Here is a 17,444-nt window from a genome sequence, read left to right on the forward strand (position 1 = left end):
GTCTCTTCGAGTAGACAAGGAGGATGCTCATTTCAACATTTCAATGCATGGCTTAAATCATGGTTCCACAGTGGTCCATATAGGATCCATCCTCTTTTCAGCTTCGAACCCTAATTGGTTTAAAATCTACTTTTACAATTCACTGAGGATGTGTTTCCTCTAAGTTCCTCAGTAAGACTGGCCCAAAACACTATCCCCAAGAGATACCGTTTCTGACCAACCTGTTGCTTCTGGGCTCAAAATTGCTGGGTCTAAAAAATACTGGACTCAGTGATCCAACTCCACCGGGTGAAAAAAGAAGCGAGCAAGAACAGCCAGACTCTGGACTGCCCGCTGCTGCATAACAGGGGAGCTGTGTAGTGAAGTTAGAGTTGGCATCTGCTCTGGAAACAGCACATTTTATAGGTAACATGGCGCATTACTCATGACTGTGCCCAGCCTACCCAACTGAGGGTGAGCCAGTCACAGATAAGGGTAGTGCATCATTTTAAATAATACTACCCTTAACATCAAAAGCACGATTGCAAAAGGTTGCCAGACCTTTCTAAAAACACCCAATTAATCCAGTATCTGACCACTTATGTAATGCAATATCAGATATATTTAGAACAGAGTGCCCCGAAAAGTAGCATGCACCCAAGTTTTTCTCTTCCTTTAAATGATGTGTCTATGCACAAATAATACATTTTCTTTTGGGCGAGTTGATGTTGAGACACAAAGGTGATGCACACCTTTGCAAATTAAATCCTCTTCAGTTACTTCTATACCCTGACACCATCACTATATCAATTCCATGTCCAAAGTTCGTTTATGATCTGAAACAGATTTGCAGTCGGGTCCTTTGAGAAGCAGTGAACACATTACCCCAATTTGAGGCATCAAGTTTTAGGGCAGCATGTATAGCCAGCCCCACGCGACTCTCCTTCAATAATCATGCCGCAAACTGCGAACATGGGGCCAGATTAAGCATTTTAGCGGTCACTAACGCTACAGTTCAGTGTTTGCAACCGTTAAAACGATTTTTTGTGAGTGCCAGGCCTACGTAGGGACGGCCTATTAATATTTAAAAGGTTTTTCCCCACTAAAAAGGGGTATTTTGCCGGGTCGGGCTGCAGGTGTGAACTGCAGCGGTCAAGCTAGAATAGTAAATATGTAGCCATGCTTTCCTTTGTCACACTGGTGGGTGGCACGCTCTAAAGGTGACATTTTACTTTCCATGCCATGGGTGCAGTTTCTACTCCATGTACTGTGGTCTTATAGGAAAACTGGATATGCTAATCACAGATTATCAATCTCTTCTTTGTTTTAAGGGTCAGAGCTCAGCAGTGCTCTAATGTGCAAAGTCTAAATACCAGCAATAAAAATCTGCAAAAAAATTGTGCAACCACACAAGAAAGGTCATTTTCTCACAGATGGGTGTGGCTCCCTCTGACAATGTTTATCACTTGCTTCAATGTCTTTTTTTTCTTATCTGTGTTCATTTAAATCGAAATAAAAGCCACAATATAGGTAGAAGCGTTCTTTGCCTCATTTAATTTTACTTTTCTTTGGTCATTAAGCTCCCCTACGTCCAATTGACCTCCCCACCACATAGACTCTAATAGCTGTATTTTTTTTAATTAAATACCCGCTCACTAAATACCACGTGCAAAATATGATGCATGAAACAGGTTACGGAATACATATACAAAATGACTGTCTTTCACGATGACCTTGTTCCCGCCAGACACAATAAAGCGCGGTAAAAAGTTCTAAAGCATGCCCCCTTCTATACCACAGTCTGCCCCTTCCATTGTACTTGCGCTCTGCCAAATACCCAGAACACACAGGGTCGGGCCTAAGGTGAGGAGCAGCCGTGAGAATACAGACTCTATTTGCATTGTGGGAACTGTTCCGCCTTGAACTCTCCAGTACACGACGACGACGTACAAGAAAGCGTGGACTCCAAACAAAAAGAAGGCCGTTTAGCCTTTTCACTGTAGTCTCGGAGCCTTGCTGGGGGATTATTTTACACAGGCCTGTGTTTTGGCTGACAGGGCCTGGGTTTTACACAGAGCCATGCAGCAGATGTCAGGCCTCAGAATTCCTCACAAACGGTGACCTTGGCGGGTCACGGCCCATACAACCTGCTTCGCCTCAAGCTGTGTCAAACAGAAACTGCAGGGAGGGTTCCCCCTGGCAGGACTGTCTCGAGCATCAGTGCCTTGCGTTTCCCCCCCAGAAGACCGAATTCCAAGTGAAATACTACAGCTCTGAGAAACCCTCTTGACAGTTAACTTGATTTTTTTCATTTTTTTTCAAGTAATGAATACAGCAGTGAATGGTTTTTAGGCTAAAATGGGAATCAAAAGGTCGATCACATTTATATGCTGTTTTGTAGGAACAATTTATACTGTCAGAAATGTTTGCCCGGGATTACCATAGGTTACAAAAATGTGTTGCTACAGATAGTGTCAAATGCAGACATGTAATATTGTCTGAGTCGAGTATAAAAAAAAAACAACTACTATGCAATTCCGTGCGCTCTGGCATTGTGTCTGAAATACTGCAAATCTTTTCTTACAGCTACAGGACTCGTTTGATAATATCAGCGGAAAATTCACATTTTTTTACATTAATCTGTTCTTTGATATTTTTCTTTTTTTTTTAAACAGCAATGCAGTGGCTGGCTGAGAAATGTCCACAGGTGAAGATTGCAAAATGTGACAAGTAGGGCTCATTAGCATGTGTTTAAAGTTTTCATTAATTCCTCATTAAGAGTTCTGGCACCTCTGATTCCCTTCCTTAAGACTTCTTTTGCTTGCAGCAGGATTGAGGGCATCTATCACTTCTGCTAAACACCATCCCTGCAAATTAAACAGCCTGCTAGTCTTTGCTTTGTTGAAAGTGGGCAGAGAACTGCCTTATTCTATATTTTTTTATTCTATATTTTTTTATACTCCTTGTGTTCATTTTCCTTGCTTGAGAGCACGTCGCAACCATTCGAATGACAAGGAAATTCTTGTAGTTGTTGCCTCTGTGAGGATGCAACCACGTTTCATCTACTGCTTACTGGAACCTGAGGTGTAATGTTTGACAAGCTGATTTAGGGTCATTAAATAAGCAGTCAGTCAATTATTATTCAGCTTACAAAGTTTTGTGAAGGTGACAAACTTCGAACTTTACAAGTTTGACACCTTTCCCAAACTTGACCTACGGGTGAACTACCCCACTAAGAAATGCTTTACTGGCGATTTGACCGGGAAAATCTTTGTTCAGAATTTACCCACTTTAATGTCTACTTTTTGCAAATTTTTAACTCTGAACTTATTTTTAAAATATCCTCTTTGTGACGCTATGAGGTTAAGAAACCGCACAAAATTGGGAAAATTAAATTTTTAAAATTGTGCATCTTTTAAACAATGATCATAAGGTAACAGTCTGAACAAGGGGAAATAAAAGCATCAGACCTCACTCAGGTAAAGATCTTCTTTGATAGCCTCCTTCTCTTCCTCTGCAAATTGGCAGAAGAGGAAGGGAACTGGTCTGAATAGGCAAACAATATCGATCCTGTCAGAATCCTCCTATCCCTATTGCAGCAGTAGGCTTCCATGACATTGCTGTAAGAGGATCGCTGGACCAGCTGCAATGTCTCGAGGCCTTAGGAAGATAAGTCTGTAGGGTGATGAAGAATCAGTGTTGCTCGAAGTACAATTTCTTAAAAAAACAGAAGACAAGAGGCATTTGGTAAAACATGAACAGTTTGTTTAATTAAGCAGTTCAGCCGGGAGAACAGTTACAGGCACTAGCTCTGAGGACTGTCACCTGTCTCCCTTTACTTTTGGTTGGTGTTCTTCTTACTTACAAGTTACAATAGGCAATAGAAGGTTTCTGGCGTACCATATATGGTGAAGAATGTTGGTTGCTGCCTTCAGAGTCATAAATTAATGGTCAATGGTTATTGCAGGTGGGTCTCGACCCCACGTAGACATGTTGTGGCCGATTGTGAATGTGTCCAGATGTCCGGCATTGGGAGTGCTCGATCACTATATGTGCTAGGTCCTGATTGACTATGTGTTCCTAGCTAATGTGGTATCTGACTTTTTGGTGTATTTAAGGGCGCACCTACCCCCTTTGGCCTTGTGTGCTTTATTAGGGCAATCTCCCCTGACCATTGTAATGTCACTGCGCCTGTCTGTTGGATTAATCAAGAGTTTCCTGCCTGAGTGCTTGCCTGTGAGCTACGTACTCTCCCTCCTATGACCTATCAATCAGCAATTCCCGGGCCTAGGTCTCGGGCCTGCCTAACTGAATATTTGCAAGTCTAGGTTGATGTAGTTAATAGAGATGATATTTAATTTCCATCGATGTATGCCTCATTTTCCTTATTAACAAGAGCTTTGCATTGCTGCTTGAATATGAATTTACCCTGACAAAAATTAAAGACAAAAGGCGTTTGGCAAAACAGGAACAGTTGGTTTAATGAAACTCTTCAGCCAGGAGCACAGTTACAGAAGCGGGTCTGGGGACTATCTTACATTACAATCAATCTGAGCAAGTTTTTTTTGCAGATTTTAGGTATCATAAAAATACTTCTGGTGATCCTTGTTTGGTAAAAGAATGTAACCCTTATCTGTGGAATCATAAATAAGGCCCCTGTTAATAAATCCAGGTGTGCCTCGATCTTGCATGTACACAATGGGGGCCAGTGGGTAACACGCCCAGATGTCCAGCATGAGAGGCGTGTGATCACTGCGTGTACAGTGTCCTGATTGACTATGTATTCCTAACTTCGTTTAGCATCAGACTTTATGATGTTTTGGGAATGTGGGCACTCCTCTGGCCATGTGTGCTTTTTTGGGGCCAGTCTCCTCGGACCATTGTGGTGTTGCTGCACTTATCTGGGGGATCGGCCTGAGTTTCCTGTTTGCACGTTTGTTTGCTGGCTATGTGCCACCCCACATATGATGTGTCAATCACTAACCTCAGGCCTGACCATGTATTGCTGAGGAGGGGTTGATGGAGAGTTCATAGCGGACGAGTTTGTTAATAGTGATGTAATTTCGCTCATATATACGAGTGTATTGTTATAAACATTGGCATCAATGTTATCAATATTAACCTTGTCATGCTGGCACCAAGCACCATGGTACATGCATGACGCAAACCTCTAAGTCATATTTTTGTAGCCACGCAGAGCCACTTCAAGTATAACTTCGCGTGGATCACAAACTTTTGGTTAAAGTACTTTTGCCAGGAGGTGCAAGAAAGTGGTCTATAAGATTGGCAAGGTTAGCATTTCGCCTTTAGGAGTATCGCTACTCCATGGAACATATTCAAGGATGGTGTAATACTCAAACTGACTGCTTGTCGCATTTACCATTGGACAGGCAAATGGTGGATAAGATTAATGTGGAAGTAGGGGAGAAGGATGGTGTGGTGGCAAATGCGGAAGATGTGTTTGATTGTACTCAGGGTGCTGTATCAAAGGAAGAGTGGTGCCAAGGAATGGTGGATGTTACTAGTTTAAAGGAAGTTGTGTGGATGATTAAGAAGGGAAGCAGAAGGGAGAGTTTGATGAGTGTTCAGGTGTGAACATATGTAAAACCTTTGGATGAATTATCAGTGGTGTGGGATGATGTAATGAGAGGGGACACGTTTGTTCCCCCAGTGAGTCTCCGATTCAGCTTGTTTCACCTACATCTTGAGGGTCATTTGGAACAGACTTTGTAAAAAAAAAGGTTACGAGAAAATATTTAGTGATCTGAGATAGATGATGATGTTGAGGCATGGGTTGAATGATGTGATGATTGCAAAAAAGGTGAGAAGAAGTTAAGAACTGGTAGTCAAGCATGTGGAGGAGTGGTCAATGATTCTGGGAAGGTGTGACACAGTGTCTGCATGGAGTTTATAGGACCAATGGGGAGTTTGGCAGGAGAGCTTAAGGTTGCCTTTGTAATGGTTGCTGGCCATTCTAAATGGCTGGTGGTGAAATTTCCCAGGGAGATCACTACTAAAACTACCATAAAAACAGTTGAGGAAATCTTTAGGGTAGAAGGATATCCCTGCAGGGTGATTACTGATAATGGCACGCAACTGGTTTCATCAGAGATGTAGAACTTTTTGGGAAGGTGTAGTATCAAACATTCTTGCTCAAGCACATACAACCCACAAGCCAATGGCATTGTAGAGAGAGCTAATCGCATGGTGAAAGGGGATATTCAAATGATGGTGGCTAACAGAAAAGATATAGGGTCAGCAGTTATGGATGTAGTATGTGCTTACAAAACAACTAAGAATGGAGTTACTGGAGAAGGTCCCTTTGAATTAATGAGGGGCAGAATACTGGTACAAAGATGCTGCAAACATGGATGAAATATTTGTTGAGCAATGAGACTGAAGGCCAGTCTACCAGATGGGAGAAAAAAGAGGGGGAGAAAACATCTGTGTGGGAGACTATGTGAAGGTAGGATAAGGCCGACTGGCAGGTAGTTTGAAGACATTTCGAGGACCTTCCAAGGTTAAAGAGATGATCGTTATTTTGCAGTATTGGAAAATGGGGAGCTTTGGAATTTGACGACGGTGGCAAGGTGTGGTGAAGCGAGTCATGTGGATGTGAATGAGGAGGACGGTTGTAGTAGTTTCATGTTAATGGATAACAGCCAGGTCTTGGACAGGCATGTCTGAGAAGTTTCCAGGGTGGTTGCGCTTAGATATAATGTGGGTGGAGGAGAGAATGTTGGAGGCGGAGGCCGGCTGGAGCAAGTGGGGATGGTACCTGTAGGGAATGCACAAGAACCCGGGAAGAACACATAGGTTCCACAGGGCTCCTGAAAATTGGAGAGATTTTTTAAATAGGGACTCATGCAGAACTCATGGATTCTACTGGAACCCTGAACTTTTGAGGGATTTTGGTTAAATGGTTTTCTGTGCTTGTAATTGATTGTATTATAGTTTTTATTACTCTAATATTGCTTTGTGTTTTCTAACTCTGTAGGTGAAATATACAATATCTTGAGCTGGGGTAGGTTCATTCCAGTTCAATAATGTTATCGATGTCATTTGGAATTACTTATGAAGGTTCTGCATAGGAGTTCAAACAGTAGTCAGTTGGTGTGCTAGTTGGTGGGGAAGGACAGCGTGAGACTGTTTTACCTGAAATAAAGATTTGTGTAGCGTCATAAATTACAAGCACCAGCTTCAGTTTTATTTGTTTGAAATATGCTGCGTTCCGAAATTTTAATAGCTGGTGTCCATTGTTCCCCTGGTCTTCATTAATAAAGAGAGTTGTTGCCAGTGATTGTGAAACCTTTGGAAACATTACCCACCTACCTGGGTCATTTGTAGAAGCCAAAAAATGTTTCAGGAAGCCTGCGCCATTTGCCTGCTTAGCAAAGATCTTTGGATGCCCTAATAAATCAGATCAAAATCCAATGGAGACAGTTAAACTAGCAGGATATGCATTGTTCTGGTGTTAGTTCAACCATCTGCTGAGCCTCTTTGTGATATGTACTTGAAATGGCCCAAACTTGATTCTACAGATTTGCAGGTGGCAATCAGCTTTGAGTTTATCCCCCAAGTATTCTGTGCCCACAGCTAAACAGTATGTTAAACCTGATTGGTTCATTAACAGTATCGTAGATTTGTTACGCAGTTTGTAGACCGAACAGGTCCCGAACGTATGCTAAGCACTGTAGATATATTTTTATGATGGTACAACATTGTTAATGAACATTTCTACGATGTTGGCAAATAATGCATAGAAACAAAAGCTATAGCAAACCTAAAAAGGAGGCGAATCTGTCTCAGAACATGGAGAATGAATCAATGGTCAAGAGAGACTGCAAAAAGTGATATTGAGAAATGACTCAGTTGAGAGATACCTACTTTAATATAAAAGGGCTTCAATGGGGACCAGGTCAACCCTACACACAGAGAGGAAGATCTGCACAAACTCTGATCCACCCAAATATAATCCAATGGTAAATAATTTTTTAATTGCTTTCAATATTGCTGTGATTCTTGAGCACATTTTCATTATCCCTGGCATAATGATGATGACGCATCCATGATAAGCAGTGTGCCTTCTTGACAACATTCTGACTATCCTTGATGGAATTGTGGTCTCCCTGTAACACAGTGTGGGCATTCTTGACAAAGTTCACCCATCCTTGAGAAATCGTGAACATTCCTGACATAAATATGATCATCCATCGCCTAATGTAGGCACTGTTTGACAACATTCTAACTATACCTCGAAAAATAGTGTAAGTACATGACATAGTGTGAACACTGTTGATGATGCTCTCTAACACAGTAGTCATCCAACTTTGCATATTGTTTCCATTTTAAGTATTATTCTGATTCTGCATGGCCTAATGGTCCTCATACTTGATATTTGGGGTATTCATAATTGAATTCTAGCTCTTCCTTGCCTAATTGTAGTCCTGAAACAATGATTTTCATTTATGACTTATGTTGGCCTTTCATACCATAATTTTGACTATGGCTTGCATGATGATGGTAAACATCTCTGTCATATGATGGGCATCCTTGTATTTGTTGATGACTGAGATGCTAAATGTTCATAAAAGTTAGAATCTGTCAATGTGTGACAGTAGTAAAAGGGAATACGTCTTGAAAATGAAAAGCTGATGTTCAGCGATCAACCATTCATTTTTAAAACGTATATTTGGTAATATTGGACAGATACGTTTTTCTTCTCATGAAACTGACATGTGTTGTTTGGCAGAGTTGAACTTAGTTTCCCAAAAAACCTGTGCTCCAATCATGTACCGCTTATGACCACATATATTACATCACTCATAACATGTTAAATGATATCATTGATGACATCATAAATTATATTAAAACGACAAAATTGTTGAAATTACTAATGAGATCAACTAATGATTCTGACATTGAGCTACCAGTTTTTTGAACGAGGAGTAATAAAAACAACTTAAATCGATGGTTGGACTCTTATAAGCTGGCCGATAAGTATTCAAAAGATGCAAATGAAATTGGATATTTCAGAAGTGAAGCACTTTTGCTGATTGTCATTATCGTTTTACTTGTATTCACCCAAGGGATTGATGCAGTGGGTGTTGGTCACTTGCAGAAAGCTGAAAAAGAAGAAGAGGGGTTTTCGAAAATGTTATTTCCTATGTTATGCCCTCATGAATGTCTGGTCTCAGATACAGAATAATGGTGGTGCATAAAATAGAACACATTTTTTATACTTATATTTTGCACTTTAAAGTTTTTTACCAGCGACAGGATTGCTTATGTCTACTGTCCACTATATATCTACCTATGTTACAGTGTATTTTATTTAGTTAGTTATTTAGTTATTTCCTTTGTCAGGTTTCCTAATGGCAAGAGATGGCACTGTAATGTCAGCACCATTATCTTTCCTTTAGTTAATAACATCCAGTGGAGGACATTGTGTAGGAACATGTGGAGGAACATGCTGACAGCAGAAATTGGGCACCCTACCATCTATCAATCAGGTAAGTCTGTGAGCATCTGATATCCTCTACTATATATCAACATTTTGACATTCTCAGCAAGTTTTATATGTTGTTGAAAAATGCAGTTTTTTTCATTTATTTATTATGGATTATTCCTTATCTTCATGTATACCTCTCTGCATTCACATCATTTATGTCAAATACCACGGTTGATCTTTGATTCAGAACTCTTTAACTCATATTTCACAACAATCTTCTCACCAGCTGCTGGATCAGGGAACATCCTGCACCAGCATCTTCAAGCCATCTCCTTCCGTTCTCTCCTGAGGATTGCTTGTCATGGATGCTTGTTGCAGCTATGCAGGAATCACTTCCACACAAGGCAAAACTTGTCTGTTGCATTTTACAGAAGATGCCCTCCACCTAAGTATTGATGTCTGCCACTGGGGTGTTGATTTCCACCACCGGAGTGAAGCCCTCAGAATCCAAGGCAAAGACCTCTTGTGAAGTGGCTCAAACGCTGATGATAGTGAGCCCATTAATGAAGCAAACACCCATGTTTGGAGGAGGTGAGTTGTCATTGTATATACATAGTAATTTCATGCATAGAACAGACCTTTCTTTCATATGTTTAAGTGTGCCATCATTTGACTAAGTTAAAGTGTGACTTTTTTCAGAGATCTATTGTGAAACAAGTCTGGCAAAGTATTGAATGGGGGTGTGCAAACTCCGCATAATTTCCTTTCTATTATTGCGCGACATTTTGGAAAATGTATACACAATTACATAAAATTATAGAAACAGCAAAAACTTCTTTCATCTTTATATGTTGTGGCAAAATGCATTCTTGTATCCATTTTGGATCTAAGAAAGCATTTTGCACTAAAAGGCACTAAAATACACATGACACGAACAGCATTGGCTTGCATTATGTTTGTTCACGTCGTTCCCATGCTCCAGTGATAGGATTTATGTATTATGACATTGTGGCATATTTTCAGCCATTTTGTGTAAAAAGTGTACCGTAAAATGCCGCAAATTAGGTGGGCTTATGGTGTAACAGAAATTAAGCCCAGGCCTAGTATTCAGCACAAACATTATTTTATGCATTTCAACTTTCATCCTCTTCAGGTACGGGGAACACTAAGCCTGGCAATGATAAGGCATTAACCAGTGGAGGATGGGGGCAAGAGAGAGGACAAAAGAAGAAAAGTGAATCCTCTTTCAAGCTGCCACTGTAGAAGAAGATGAGGAGGAGCAGGAGATGGTGTAGAGGGAGGAAGAGGGGTGACACTGTTGGTACCACCCAGAAAAGATTAGCCAAGACCATCTCACAGCTGGCCAGACGTCTCTCTCCTGTTCCTCTTGAGGACTGCTAGTCCAAAGTCAGCAGCTATGCAGCCACAGATGTGTTTCAGCAAAACCAGACTTCCAAATGAGCAGAAAACCAACAGCTACCTCAGTTTCCTCCTCCCCACTCTCCTTCCATGCAGGTGAATTTCCAGTCTTCTCTCTGAGTGAGTAGACATCGCTGGTGAGGAGGAACTCATACCCTTATTTAGTCTCCCCCAATACACCCCCATATGGAAACTTTCTCTGTGATGGTGAACCTACTGGCCATTTCACATAGCCACACCTGAGGGTGGGTTGGGGAGAAATTGGCACTGCCAAATCCTGTCCTCTGGGAGGAGCAATTTTTAATTAGAATTTAACTACGGATATATATTAGTGACATGGGGGCGGCTCTGTATGAGATTGCAAAGCATCTTATTGGACTGCCTTAGGTGGCTGATAAGCAAACCCAGGCACATGAAAGTGAAGGAAGCAGAGGATTTTAACTTTTCTGTGGCATTCCAAAGTGTTGTACAATGGTGCAAGCTGTGGAAATGTCTGGAACCTTCTTAAAAATTGTGATCTTTGATCAACAGCCCATAGGTGGGTTCAACCTATCAATTGACATGAAAATAAATAAAACAGCACCTTGAGAGACCAAAGGGGTCCTAATTTAGCATGCCCACAATTTCTCCCCAAAGTTACCTATACCCGGGATACTGGTAACTCCACAGTACTGTTAACAGGAGTACAAGAAATGTGATTACAAACCCAACTTTATCAGTATAGATGATTTTAAATGACAATTTATTTGAGTGTTAACATCATATCTCTATCTGCTCCCAATCTAAAGTTAGCACGTATTAAATGTAATAAAGCAACCCAGTATTAGTCAATGGGAGAGATAGGCCTTACAACAATGGAAAACAACTTTAGGCGTTTTTCACCTCTAGAACATGTAAACCCTAAGTACATATGTTCTACTTTTGAAGTACAATACTCTAGGAGCCTTTAGGGCTAATCTTAGTGTTGACTTATTTGTATTAAAAAGGAAAGCCTGGAAAAGGGTTTATTTTGCCAGGTCAAAATGCCATGTTAGGAGTGCACTACAGGCTGCAATGGCAGGCCTGATACATGTTTTAAAGTGATATTTTAGTGGGTGGCACAAGGAGTACTGCAGGCCCACTAGTAGCATTTAACTTGCAGGCGCTTGGTACAGGCGGTACCTTCTACTAGGATCCCATAAGTAAATTAAATGTACCAATCAGGTAGATGCCAATTGCACCATGTTGCAGGGAAAGAGCACACACATTTTACCACTGGTTAGCAGTAGACAAACAAACAGAGTCCTAATGCCAACAATAGCGGGTTCAGCAACAGAAGACAACAATCTGAGGGTGACCCTGCAAAAAGGGAAGGTCCAACAAAGGCCAAGTGGTGGATCACAAACTGATCTCCAAGGTTTCAAATTAGGATTCTTACTTCAGCATTACAAGTATATGTCCATATAGCTAACATCTGCGGGACTATCATTATTTTACTTGTTGAGTGGTGGTTTCACTTCCGAGTTTCAGGATGGAGGGCAAGGAAAGCATGGAAAGTGGCTAATGAGTCTTCACCAAAATGGGAACCAGCTGAATTACAACGCCATCTAGATGATCAGCTGAATTGAAGAGAAAACAACACTAGCAAACAACTAAAACCAAACACATGAGGATCCAATGGATTTATTTGCACAATGCATGTGTGGCAATTCATGCATAGCAGAAGTAGGCAGGCACACTAGCAATTGTAGTACTTAATCATTTGGAATGTAGGACAATATAGAGCAGCTCTCTGGGCGGCTTCTCCTCTTTTCCCTGGCTCTGTTGCTCATTGCAACGGCTTTGCCTGAGCTCCTGAGAACACTTCAGCAAACAAGCCAGCTTTTCTCTGGCTGCGAGCCTCAGAAAATGGCTCCATGGAGCTGGAGTGCTGACCGACCCTATTCAAAAATACGATTTCTCTTGCACAGATAATTTCACCTACAGTTATCGTAAATGGGAAGAGCCTGTCTGCCACAGACAGACATGGCACTGTCTCCGCACTGTAAGTGGTCCAATGCCAGGCAAACTACAGCTGTGGTTGCAGTGCTTATCTACATTGCTTGAATGCTTTATTATTACTGTAGTTATGCGGTTCCATTGAAAGACAAAATCCCCCGGTGGCCAAGGATATTTAAAAATGAAAGCCTGACTAATGCACGATTCTTGGCGGGTGCCAAAACTGCCGATCACGGCAGCCTCTGTTCATTGTTTCAAACATTTAGAAATCAATTCATAACAATTCCTCCGCCATCTGATGACATACGCTTGATGCTGCATGAGTAATCACATTTCGATATTTTTAGCAGGTTCTCTTCCCTGCAAGGCTGTGTTGTGATGCTGCAGAAAAGCGTTGTCGCACTTTATGTTACAGGAGAATGGTACAGATCGAGTCTGACAACAAGTGTGCTCTCTATGAATTACTCTGTAATATATGTACTGTATGCAGACCAGAACAGTTAAATTAGTTTGTGGTACCGACAAAGATCTAATTTGTACTTGTATTTTTTTTGTTGCCCATAATTTTTGAAGGTCTGCATACATATTTGATGTTCGTTTTCTGTTAAACAATGTTAAATAATTACTTGAATTCATATTTTTTATCTGTTCCCCATTTCATCAGGATTGTACACTGGAACATTGAGTAGAAGAATATCATGGTACACAAATAACACGGAAACAATATCAAAAGGTAAGTGCATAAAGGGAAGCATAGACTTACTGTTCTTAACTTCACATCTATGTACCAAGAAGGTATACATTAGGAATAGAAAATCTATACATACTTATCTTTTGAAACTTTGCCCCTCGATATTCTATCTATGATATTAGTGCCCCATGATATTGTGTAGTCAATATTTAGGACACACAACTTTCATGAGTACACATTACTGAGCAATGACTGCAAAAAGACCACTGTTTAATTCTGTGTGGTGTGTGTGAGGTCATGAAGTGGGGAATGCAAGGCAGATGATATATGTAATCCTTCACTTTTTGAATTAATATAAAGGGCCTGATTTAGGGTTGGGTGGGCACCCTTGCTGCCCATCAGGGTGGTGGAGGACATTATGTCGGCCACACTGACAGACTATGACGTCACTGTCGGCTCTGCGTTGATTTCTGTTCTTTCAGAAGAGCCTCCGGCTTTGCGGCTCTTGTGACGACAAAGACAGTTTGGTCAGTGGCTGACACATTTTAGACCGCTGCTCACCAAACCTTTTGTAAGAATTTGTCCTTGAAACAGCAAAATACTATTGCCCCTGACACCCCAGGAGTGTTCCCCAAGGGTGTGGGGTCCTAGTTATTTTTCTCTGTTCAGGGCTGTGAACAATTGGAATTTAAGTAACAACATATGTACCCCTAGGCTTCTCATTTTGTTGGTTCTTCTTCAGCTTTGAGTGTTGCTACTCGATGTTCACAAGCAAATGATTGTGATTGGCTCTGGGAAATGTGATTCTTTAATATCAGAACAGAGATGATTTCCACTGGCAACTAGTAAACGTATGCCTAGTGCATTGAAAAGTGACCGTCGTCTAAAGAACTCCGATTGATCCCTATGACCACATGGTTGAGAGTTGGCAATGGTGTTTTGCAATGAATTGTAACTTGCAAAGGTACACAGCTCATGCTTGAGAAGGCTATATTTTACTATTCTCTCCACTGACCTCTTGACTCTTGAGGGACCGTCAAAATTGTTGATGTGATTTATATCTGTGGTATGCCACATATGCATAACTCAATCTGTACGGGTGTGACTAAACATTGTTGGTTCAAGTAACCTAAGCCCTATTAGGTTTCACTTATAATGTTACTTGTGTGCCCCACTCTCTGTAGGTGTGTTACATAAACCTTTTAATGTGCATGCTCCCCAACCACTCACCTGCTGGGTGTTGCAAAACCTGCTTGTGTTCCTAACTCTGATGAGGGTGTAAATAAGACAATTGTTGATATGCATAATGCTCAGCCACTATGTGAATATCAATATTTTTATGTGCAAGTTCCCTGCCATGGCTGTTCTCAGGTCCGCCTGGGCTGCTTGGTCTTCCTGGTGTTTCTAGTGGAGAGGGGTACCAGACAACATTGTCATCTCTCCCCATTCCTTTTTGCCCACGCAGTAGAGGCCTTGGCCTCCTGGCTCCGCTTGGTGGGAGGGGCATGGAGAATTCCTCATGGCGGTGTGACTCATGCAGTTCTTTTTATGTGGATGATCTGCTACTCTTCACCCCTGATGTCTGCATTTGTCATTTGCGCGTATATCCGGATTACAGGTGAATTGGGAGAAATCCTGTGTGCTTCCCTTGGGAGACTCATTGCCCCCTGTCAAGGTTCGGATGGGTGAAAACCGGCTTGAGAGGAAAGGAAATGTTGTTCGATATTTCGGGGTCAAATTAAACCACTCTCCCGTGGATCTTATTGAAGCTAACATCTGCAGGGCTTGCACAGCCCTAAAATCCCAGGTACAATTTTGGAAATCCCTCCCGCTTGTCCCAACAGGCAAGTTCGCCCAGTCTTAAATCATCATGCTCTCCCGCCTTCTTTATCTTTTCGCCAACCTTCCAGTTATTCCCCCACAGTTTTTTTTCATGATCTGGAGGCTCTACTATGAGAGCTTCATTGGAATAACAAGCGTCACCGTATAGCCGTACCAAAACTGCATCTGCCCATTTAGAGAGGTGATCTGGGCGTACCTTCATTTGAGGCTTATTATTTAGCAGTAATACCACACATAGGATCCAAGGAATATCAACAAAGAACATATCACTCCCTAGCTAAATCTAACAACTCACTAAAGATATGTTCTGCTATTAATGAGATTAGTGTAATGTATATGAGGGAAAGATATCTCCTTGACGGACGAGAACCCTTACTCACCCAAGGGTGACATGCTTCATCATTGGGCTCCCTCTGCACATCGGAGCCAGATGGTCCCAGATGTGGGCTACAACTCTCCACCTAGTGTGGTGGTGTGTCAAGGAGCTGAGGTGTTTTAAGGCAAAAGGGATGCCACAAAGTGATTCCGGTGAGTGAGGGACAGAGTGCAGTGAAAAGTGCAGGAAAAATTAAAACTATCTCAAGGGCTCAAATAGTTTTATTCAGTAGTGTCCTTGGATAGGACTAAAAAAGGCAGAGGACGGGGGGTTCAAAACAAATATACCCCCTCAAATGTCAACTTGTTTCTGCCTTTCGTAGACTCCAAAAGGAGTTCTTAAGCTTTCATCAGGACCAAAATATATTTACAAGTCACTCTGTACGGATGTATACCACACTCATATATAATGTGATAAGATGGCTATATTGGCCATTTCAAAAGTAGACACCCAGGGCATGGGTCATTTATCTGCCATCTACATCTGTAACACAAGAAAGAGCATGATACACTTTACCTATCTATATTATGTGAAACACATCATAACCCATAAACACTATCACAACCTTATATAGATAATCTTTAAAAAAGAAAAGAAAACCACACCATACTATTGAGTGAAGTTGTGAGTAAGAGTAGCTGTGGAAGGAGACAGACTTATACTCTCTATAGCCACGAGGTACCCTTCCGCCACTTGGGCTCACTGAACTCGAATTAAAACAAAAGAAGAGAAACAGACAATTATGACAGTGAGGGGATGAAACTAGGCAATTTCTTTCATTATGTACTCGGAATCACTCCAAGCTTCTAATGTACTGAGACAGAGACCCAGCAGACGATCATCCAGCGATCAAAACATGCAAAGAAATGAGATGGGTCTTTATCAACGAGCTGTAGACAGTATCATAAAGCGTTATCCTAATTATGCTTTGTAACAGACAGACAAAGTGCATCAACATGCAACCTGTTATAAGCCAAGCAGGCTCGAGAGCTGTGGCCCAAAGTATCCCTCATTCACCGTGTAAAAAAGTATGTTCATGATCTGCGATCGCGATGAGAACGCTCAACGCAATCACACGAACCAGTCCAGTGGGACTTCACACAGAAGATGATGGAATCTCTCCTCTGCCCAAAAGACCCACGACTCCGTAGCATTTAATAGCGCAAGAAAAAGGACCAAGGGGTAACGATTTTTAATGTCACTCGTCTAAAATGCAGACTCAAGCTGTCTCTGAAATGAAAGAGACCGCTGCCGAAATACGGGTCCTGTACAGCAACATCCTGTATAGCAACCTACACTAATGATAGAAACAGGACACTGTCAGGGTACTCACCACAGTCCTCAGCCGAGTGTACTGTGCAGTAAGGGTCCTGTCGAGAGTGGTGATCCTCATGGATTCGCCGCATATGAAACGCAACAGAAGTGCGTCTATCGAACGTAACCTTGACATCATTTCCAGAACTGAAACGGAGGAATGCAGCCCAGCTTCAGTGAGTCTCTTGATGACTGGCACAGTGCAACCTGTCTGAAGTCTACACAGTTGCTGGCTCCCTCACTCTCATGGATCTCCAGACCATTTTGCTGCCTAAGGCGGCCCCACCTCGGCTGACCACTGACATGCTTGGCGAATATAGTACACAATGTATTTGACGGATGCTGGCCCTTACACACCACGTAGTTCCATAAACTTCGGCTTTCGCTCTCAGGGG

Source organism: Triturus cristatus, chromosome 9, assembly GCF_964204655.1.
Source record: "Triturus cristatus chromosome 9, aTriCri1.1, whole genome shotgun sequence".
Lineage (NCBI taxonomy): Eukaryota > Metazoa > Chordata > Amphibia > Caudata > Salamandridae > Triturus > Triturus cristatus.